The following is a 9,065-nucleotide window of genomic DNA, read 5'->3' as shown; positions in this document are numbered from 1 at the left end:
ACACTGTTCTCAACCATGCAGCCAAGTATGGCTAGCTGTGCTGTCCAGAGCATACATTCTTGTTTTAAGTAAGATTCATGCATTTTGCAGCCCAGAAGAACTTGCGTAGGTTCACGTCATGATCCTGTAGGCATGGCCACAGATAGTAACGTTATCTAGATATGGGAAGATAATCTGTAGATCATAGCAGGAAGATAGAGATGTTTCTGATGCTGAAAGGGACCAGGAGGAAGTGGTAGTAGCAGCTATCAGCCTCAAACACCGTATACTGATGGTCCTCTGGGTGGATTGGGAGCTGGTGATATGCCAACTTTAGGTCAATCGTGGAGAATGCCCAATATTGTGCAATCTGGTTGACAATATTGTATATCGGGAAAGGAGGTAAGCATCGAGCTGTGCATACCAGTTGATGGTCTGGCTGTAATCTATGACCATCCTATTCTTATCCCTGTTCTTTACAATGACCACATGGGCCCTCCAAGGGCTATTACTGGCCTCGATGATGCCCTCACCCAATAAACACTGAACCTCCTGGTGGCCACTGGCTTACAATTGGGAGTGAGGATGGCGAACAGCAGTGGTGGGGGGGGGGGGGGGGAGTCGACCTTGAGGATCAAGAGACCACACATCTCCTGCGGGGGATGTCTGTGAATTGTTTGTTGCAGATGGTGGGTCGGGGGAGAAGTGGCCCATCAAAGTGCAAAGTGACTTTCTGAAGTGGGAACGTATCAAGGGGGCACAGAGTTGTGGCATAACAAGCAGTCTGAAACATTTGTACCCTACGCCTCCAACAGTGTGGGCCACTATGCAGGACTCCAGGTGGCTGTCCCGCATGATTTGGATGCAAGTGATATCCCATGTTTGGCAGGCCGTACTTTAAGGGACAGTTGTTTCGCTATATCAGGGTGGATAAAGCTTTCTGTACTCCTGTTATTGAATAAACAGTTGATATTGTACTCATTTACCTGGACATCCATCATGGACCTAGCGAGTTCGTACAGTGCCTCCTGGTTCAGGGTGATGGAGGCCAGTATGGAATCATTGTTTGAGTCTGATGGGTGCTCCCACGCCAGAGATGGATGCCCTCAGCCCCAAGATGGCTGGCCTTGATCCCTCATAATATTGTATGCCTGGGAATATGGCATTTGGTGCACAGTCCAAAATGGCTCAGGCATAATTCACACGTGGTGTCGCTGGAGTGGCAACTGTCCGCACATGTCGCTGCAAGATTTCGTGGATGGCTTGGACTGGGAAACTTTGGCATAATGCCCATTTTCCAGCACTTGGAGCCCACTGCAACATTGGCAGAACAGCATTTCCTCAGATGCTGGCCATGCCAACAAAAGTAGCACTTGGAGAGATCTCCCGCAATGGCAGCTGAGGTCAGATCACTAGGGTTGTGAGATGGTGTAGGGGACCAGTCACTCGCATGGCAGGACGAAGCCCCATCCCAGGATAGTGGCGCCCAAGCAGCCAAGTAGTCATCTGAGTTCTGGAGGACCACTTCTAGTGTCTTTATAAGTTCAATCACCCTTTGCAGATTGAGAACCTTTTGCTCCAATGGCTGATCCGGTATGTACCTGAATTTTGCCATGTATGCATCTCTGATGAGGCCCTTTGTATTCTGGGTGGCTGACACGGCCTTACAGTCACACATTCTGCACATATTCTGGAGGGCCCACTGTTTCTAGGCGCTTGACTCACCAGGTCGCTGTTTTCTGGTGGCCAGGAAATGCCTGGCGTAGACCTCATTAACCTTCCTGCCTCGAGGGTCTCCATAGCTGCTTAGTACAAGTTGGTGTCACTGATCATTGGGAACAGTTCAGGCCTGACATGTGAGAGGAGTAGTCTTAGTCATTATGATGGCATCCATGGTTGCTGCCAGGAAGTGTTCGAAGTAGCGTAGCCAAAGTTCAAACATGTTTGCGGCGACCGGGGGTTAATGTCAAGCATCTCAGGTTTCAGGTACTATTCCATGCTTTTTTGAAATTTATAGTTAATAAAATTGATGTAGTATTAATATTCACAAAAGGCTGATATTATGAAACTATCAGGCTTTTATTAACGAAAGACTGGAACAACCATTAACCTCATTGACTGATCGAAGCAAAGAGAAAGGGGAGCATGCAAGGGGCTATGGGTTGGATCAGTCTTGGGAGGTGTGTCCAGCTGGCAGCAGCCAGTCATGGCATAACAGTGGTTTACCACACAGGGAAACCAATTGAGTGAAGGTGGAAAGGAGACAAGGAGGTTAGGAGGATAAGGGTATTCTGTAAACAAACCAGGTTGCCCCAAAAAATAGGGGATGCTGGGGGTGTGCCAAATGTCCTCTGGCTTCTGCGGAAGTAGAGGCGCTGGTGCACTTTCTTGTCTGTTGCATCGATGCGGGTGGGACAGGACAGATCAGGGTTAGCATATGACGAATGTTTGTCGGCTCTTGGAGTGTACTCAGAGTACAGAAGGATGAACGGGGTCCTCATACAGAAATTTCAAATGTAGAAAGGCCTGGACAGAGTAGATGTGAGAAAGCTAGGGGAGTCTAGGACAAGAGGCCACAATTTAGGATAAAAAGGCATCAATTTAAAACAGAAATGCGGAGAACTTTCTTAGTAAGAGGTTCGCGAGTCTGTGGAACTTGTTGCCACAGGCAGCTGTGGAAGTGAGGTTGTTGGGTGTATTTAAGACAGAAATTGACAGGTATTTGATTAGTCAGGGTATCAAGGGTTATGGGGAGAAGGCCAGGGAGTGGGGCTGAGTGAGAAGGAGCAGTTTTTGATTAAATGGCAGAGCAGGTACTTCTGCTCTTATATCTTGTGTGAGATCACTGGAGATGTTTCTTCCTGGGAACTTATCTATAAGCAGTATTTCTCTGAGGGAGTACTCTGGAGAGGTCTTGCAGATTCTTAGGGAGAGGTTACACATTGTCCGGTGCAAGAACACAAAGAGGAAACCACAAATAATTGTAACCAATTACATGTTCCTGCCAATAGCAATGGGAGAGGAGTAGCAACAAGGACTATATTCAAATGTGGAGGCAATCCTGTGTGGGCATGATATCTGAAAGATTTTGGCATAGGTGGGTATCTTTCTTTGAACACATTGAATAGTACAAAAAGAACTGGGGTCCAATAATGTCAGCATAGTTTGTCATAGTTCTCTGTACAATTGGAATTCTATCTAGTTCCATATCCCAATACATCTGATGCAAAAGCTGAACTGTCATTGGACAATGGTGAAGGAAATAATGATATTGCAGGTATTGGACAAAGGGCCCAAGCTGGCCATAAGTCACAATGAGGGCATGCAAAATCATTGAGGACCCCTTCCACCCTGTACACACTATCTTTCAGCTGTTCCCTTCGGGGAAGAGATACAGGAGGATCAGAGCCAGAACCACAAGACTGAGGAACAGCTTCTTCCCACGGACAGTGAGAATGCCGAACGACCAAAGGAACTGCCCACACTAACCTGCATATGTATTGTTTGTATGTATGTTGTGTCTGGTTGTGTGTCTGCATGTTTTTCACCGTGGACCAGAGAACACTGTTTCATCAGGTTGTACTTGTACCATCTAATGACAATAAACGTGACTTAATAACTAGAAATTGTTTTGCTTCTATACAAAGCATACACTTCACAACCCGGCATTCCCTTGTTGAGAGATATGCACCACAGCCCATTTGCTCATAAAACAACTCATTTATGATTCTGTTACCTCTCAACCATTCCACTGCTCCTCTGGAGAAATGGAAGTAAAACACTACAGTTTGCAGAGACCATGGTTGAAGAAAAACACAATGTTGGAGAAACTCAACAGGTCAAACAATGTACTTTATAAAGATACATAACCAACGTTTTGGGCTTGAACCCTTCATCAAGTTATGAGCAAAATGTAAGCAGCTGCAAATGTGGAAGGGCACAAGCCCGAAACATCAGTTATGTGTCTTTATCTTTGCTCTATAAAGTACACTGTCTGACCTGCTGAGTTTCTCCAGCATCGTGGAGTTTTTTTTTCACCAATGCTCCTCTGATTCCTTTATTTAAACTCTCATAACTTGGGTTCATTCAAAACCCCGCTGCCCTTATCCTCCTAACCTGAAGCAACTCCCATTCACCTGCCACACCTGTGTGTGCTCTTTAACCTATATTGGTGCCACAGAATTAAAATTCTCAACCCTTATTTGGGCCACTCTGTGGTCACTGATTCCCCTTTCATTGTGAATTTTTTAAACTCCACAATCCTCTGAGATCTTTGCATTCTCCATGCTTGCCCTCTTGCTGCATTAGCATCTGCCCTTGATCTAGGAGGTGCAGCTCCCTCCTGGTACCATTCCACCCCTTTTCATTACGTGCCGCATGTAAATCCTGCCTCTTTTCTCATTTTATATCTCGTTCTCAGGCTCAGTGTCAATCTTACTCCAAAATAGCTCCATAGAACACTTCGTAGGGGAATTCTATTAGATTAAAGGGGCTTCTATAGGGTGATTGCTCATGAAGGGCCATGTTCCCACTTCTCAAAGCTCGACAGAAGTATAGAACAGTGTTGCAGCTGCACAAGAAGGTCACTTTTGATGTGAAGGTATCAGCGAAATCGAAGCCACCGAGGCAAATGATGAAATGTGTGAGAACTACCTTGAAACAAGCAGTTGGACAGGAGATAAGTGAAATATTAACCAATTATCAATAATGAGGGGAAAAAAAGACAATGGATTCATTATTTATTAAATTATCAATGTATCTCCGTAAATTATATTTCTGTTTATTCTCTTTTTCTGTTACTACAAAATGGCACAGAGAGCGTCTGCACAAGTCTGACTTTGCGTGGGCACAATCCGACCAGTCTAGGTTCCTAAGCATTGACAGGATGTGCAGCTGATATCAATATTACCAACAAATCTCATCTCTTGTAAGATTATTAAGGTTGTTTTAGCCAAGTTATTTGTCGGGCCTCCCCATCGATTCATCTCACACTGGATGCTGCCATCCAGAGGAGATGTTTGTCCTGAGACCAGGGCTGAATTCAAACTGAGATCTCTGAGAAAGTACGAGATTTCATTGATCGAACATCTCTCACATCCGCTAGGCTTCTTAAGTTAGCTTGCAGCCCACAAAATGTGGATATTGTGGGAATGAATGCAGGTAGCCCAAATGATGCACAGTGTCTGTGAGGTAAATGGCCACTAAAATTGCTTAGTGAGCCCTTCATCATACCTTGACACCTGCCCACATATTGCTCATACTTTGTTGAAGGAATCATAAAGGACACTGTTTGACCTGCTGAATTTCTCCCACATTGTGTTTTTACTTCAACCATGGTGTCTGCAGACTTTCGTGTTTTGCTACTACTAAAATTGTTTGTGATGTTGGTTGAGGGATGAATCCACGTGGTGGATGAGGGAGAGGGTTAAAACACTTTCTTTGTCACTTGCACCATGCAGGTATTACCACAGTGGCAACATGTTGGATGACACTTCTGAGCTAAGAGTCAAAGGAATTGAATTTTGGAAGTAGAATGCAACTTTGGAAGTAGAATGCAACAACAGTTGTTTCGATATTGGACACTGAACATAAAGTGCTGCAGCTCCAAGAATTTACTAGGAATCTCTGAAATGTGCAAAGGGATCCATTTTATTCACCATTATATCCGTCTCTGAGAAACAGGTCCTTCAACATTGAAGTCTTTGCTCAATACTACTGTACAAATCTTTGCAAGGGTTTCAGAGGACCTTCATGATGAGAATATCAATCACACAGCCAAGGCTGATAGATGTTCTTGACCCCTCCGCTTCTAGTAAAAATATTTTCTTCTCTCCTTTCCTCCTAAATACCTTGAAGATGAATCCTGGGAGGCTTTAAACATCATACTCAAATTAATTATTTATCATTTTTTAAAATTTAGACATGCACAGTGACAGGCCCTTTCAGCCCAAGAACCCATGCTACCCAATTACACCTAATTGACCTGCAACCCATGGTACATTTGATGGGTGGGAGGAAACTGGAGCATCTGGGGAGAATGTGCAAACTCCTTACAGATGAATAATGTAACTAAATAACTTAGTATAATGAATCTAGCACAAAGGTATGGCAGTGACTTTAGATGCAGAAAAGGCATTTGATAGATTAGAATGGGACTTTTTGTGTAAGGTGTTTGAACAATTCGGGATGGGAAAAGTATTGGTAAACTGGGTTAAAGCTTTATATAATAATTCTAATGCAAAATAGTTACAAATGGGCAGGTTTCAACATCAATAACTAGATCTAGCAGGCAAGGATGTCCATTATCGCCAGCTTTATTTATTTTAGCAATTGAACCTCTTGCAGAATTGATTTGGTCTGATCCTGATATTAAAGGATTTAATCAATAAGACTATAAAATTAATTTATTTGCTGTTTGATCTACTTGACAGAACCAATGGGTTCACTACATACATTATATTTAAAATTGGAGGAATATGGGAATGTATCGGGTTATAAAGTAAATTGGGATAAAAGTGAAATTAAGCCACTTAACTCTAGGGAATTATACTCAGTGTCAACAAGATACCCAATTTAAATGGCCAATGAATGGAATAAAATATTTAGAGATATGTGTAGATAATAAGATTGATAATGTATATAAATTGAATTATGTACTTTTACTTAAGAAAATTGTAGAGGATTCGAACAAGTGAAAGATACTGCCAATAGCATTATTGTGTTGGGTTAATTGTTTTAAATTGAATATATTTCCTAGAGTAAAATATTTATTTCAAACATTACCAATAATGATACCACTAAAGTTTTTTCAAGAATTAAATAAATATGTAAGACATTTTGTTTGGAAGGGTAACATGTTAAGAGTTCCTTTAGACAAGGTGACATGGAAATTTGAGTTAGGAAGTTTACAATTACCAAATTTTAAAAACTATTATAAGGCAGCTCAATTGATATTTTTGGCCTCTTTTTTTTGATGAGGGAGAAAAGCCAGCATGGATTAAAATAGAAACTGATAAAATGGGAGTGAGGATATCGGAAGATATTATAGATAAATAGGAATCAAAATTACTATCTGGGGAGAGGGAAGCCCCCTTGTTGAAACATTTGATTAATGTTGGGAATAAGATCAATGACAAAAGTGGAAGGAGGAGGGCTGTCCTGCCTAAAATGCCTTTGATACAAAATCGACTTATTCCATTCTCAATGGATAATCAATTTTTAAGTATTTGGTCTCAGAAAGGAATTTAATGTTGTCAGTTATTATTATTATCAGTTAAGAGCTTTCTCGAGAGATAAACTGGGTTCCAAAATGTTATTTCCGAAATGTGGTGATGTAGATATACTGATACATAGTAGGTATATTAAGACATTTATCTCAGCTATGTACACTTTACTGCAGAAGGGGACTTCCAAACAGGGGATACATAGGTCCAGACAACAATGGGAGATGGATCTAAAAACAAAATTGGTCAGATCTGTGACAAGACAGTATGACAAATATTGTAAATGTTAGGTGTAGATTAGTTCAATATAATTTTTTACATCAATTATATCTCACACCACAGAAGTTAAATAGATTGAAATCAGATTGATCAGATCAGTATTTTAGATGTGGTCAAGAGACGGGCACTTTTTACATTCTGCTTAGTCCTGTCCTGTGAGATCTTTTAGGTTAAATTTAGCAATCTTTTTGAATGGATTACAATAATTAAATTCCCACAAAACCCAAGCTTATTTTTATTAGGTAATATTGAAGGAATAAGACCAAAATTGAAATTGTTTATATCTCAAAAAGAATTAGTAAAGATTGCCTGAGCAGTAGCAAGAAAATTTATAGCTATAATAAGGAAATCAAATATCCACCTAGATATGGAGCGATGGAATGCAGAAATGCATAGCTGCATTCCTCTTGAGAAAATTACTTATAATCTGAGAAATAAATATGATGTATTTTTGAAAATTTGGTGCTCATACTTACAAATAGAGGGAATTAATTTAAAGATCCTTTCCCTAAGCTTCGAACCTTGGAAGTATTAAAATATATAAATGATTAGAACCGTGTGGTGAGGGAAGCCCTTTGGCAACCAGGTTTCTATTTTCATTTCTTCTCTTTTCTTTTCTTAGGGTTTTGTTTGGGGGAGGTGGTTGGGGAATGGGGTTTTTTATGATATCATGATTTGATATTAATATTTGTCTACTGTATTTTGCATATGGCTATGATTACATGTATGGAAAAATGTTTTAATAAAATTTTCAAAAAAAACCTTAGAGCACCCGATTTGAACCCTGGTCCTGATTGCTGGCATTGTAACAGCGTGCGCTGACCGCTACGATGACCATGCTGCCCTGTGGTGGATAAATTGATAAGATTCTATGCTAACGTATCCCATGCTTAATGTTTTCCTCCCAAAGGACATCCTGTTCTGTTGAGCCAAGATCTCAGAACTGCCCTCATGTCACCCTGTGGGCCTGTTCCCAACCCTGCCTTCCATTTGTCTGATCTTTCCAAAATGTCACGAACCCTGGACAATTTATTTGCCAGCCAAATTTAACATGTATCCATCTCTCTGTATCAGCATTCAGATCAAATCCTTTTTTATCTCTAATTATCTCACTATTTCATCTATTTTGCTACAAATTCGTCAGGCATTCAAATAGTGTCTGGTTCATTGCTACTTTTTCTACTTTGTTTCTCTTTACTGTGATCATAATGTTTTATCTCCCCGCCATTCTCACGTAGCCTCACTGTACATAACCTCTACCTTTGTTTATATATTTCTAAATTTCTTGTCACTGGATCCTCCCACCCTGATCATCTCTGATCCTATAATCTTTGCTGCCTGGAAGAAGAATGGCTGCAGGGGTGTGGTGGTAATGCCATCCATGATCTGCAGGCATGCCTTCCAGACACATACTTGGAAAGATGCCACCGAAGTTTCATCGTCGGCTCAAATTCAGGACAGCCTTGCATTAGAGGTGGACTTTTGCGACAGAGACTGCAGCAGGTTAAGAACCTCACTGTTGCCTCATCATAGACACTTCCTAACAAGGGTTCTGGAGCTGAAGTGTAAATTCTGTTTCTTTTT

Source organism: Narcine bancroftii, chromosome 10 (genome assembly GCF_036971445.1).
Source record: "Narcine bancroftii isolate sNarBan1 chromosome 10, sNarBan1.hap1, whole genome shotgun sequence".
Lineage (NCBI taxonomy): Eukaryota > Metazoa > Chordata > Chondrichthyes > Torpediniformes > Narcinidae > Narcine > Narcine bancroftii.
This window is presented reverse-complemented; position numbering follows the sequence as displayed.